Source organism: Hoplias malabaricus, chromosome 11 (assembly GCF_029633855.1).
Source record: "Hoplias malabaricus isolate fHopMal1 chromosome 11, fHopMal1.hap1, whole genome shotgun sequence".
Taxonomy (NCBI): domain Eukaryota; kingdom Metazoa; phylum Chordata; class Actinopteri; order Characiformes; family Erythrinidae; genus Hoplias; species Hoplias malabaricus.
The window spans coordinates 22,503,042-22,503,587 of NC_089810.1; positions in this window are offsets into that span (position 1 = coordinate 22,503,042).

A 546-nucleotide genomic window follows, 5' to 3' on the forward strand; every position below is an offset into this window, starting at 1 on the left:
CAATGTTCACAAATCCATCAATCAGACGTTGTATTATACCAATATTTTCTTAACTGAAAATTCAGTATGGTCCATGGACTAAAGAAAGGGTAGTTTGAAAACTAAAACTGGGATTTAACATACACTTATTCGTTCCTTCCACAATTGTACGGTTTACCGAATATATAAAATAAAATTATGGATGAAATATATATTTAATTTTGTAGTTTAGGACTTTTTCTACGAGTGGCTATGTTATAACACAGCTGATGTATCCAAAATATATTTTAAACTTTGAGCAGTCACATATTGAGCCATGTCATTTCAGGACAGAGAAACACACCCTTTCTGTATAATGGAATAGGACGATTTGACCTATATTCCGTTTACGTTCCTCGTTTACCAAAAGCATTACGTTTCTGACGATAAATTTGATTTTCTTGTTGGCTGGAAATAAAAAAAACGTCATGGAGATCGAATGATAACCATTCAGATATGCGGTGCTTTGTGTCTGTTGATACTTTTTAAATTCTGGTCTCTGATGGAGGGCGTTGGGGTAGAATAACT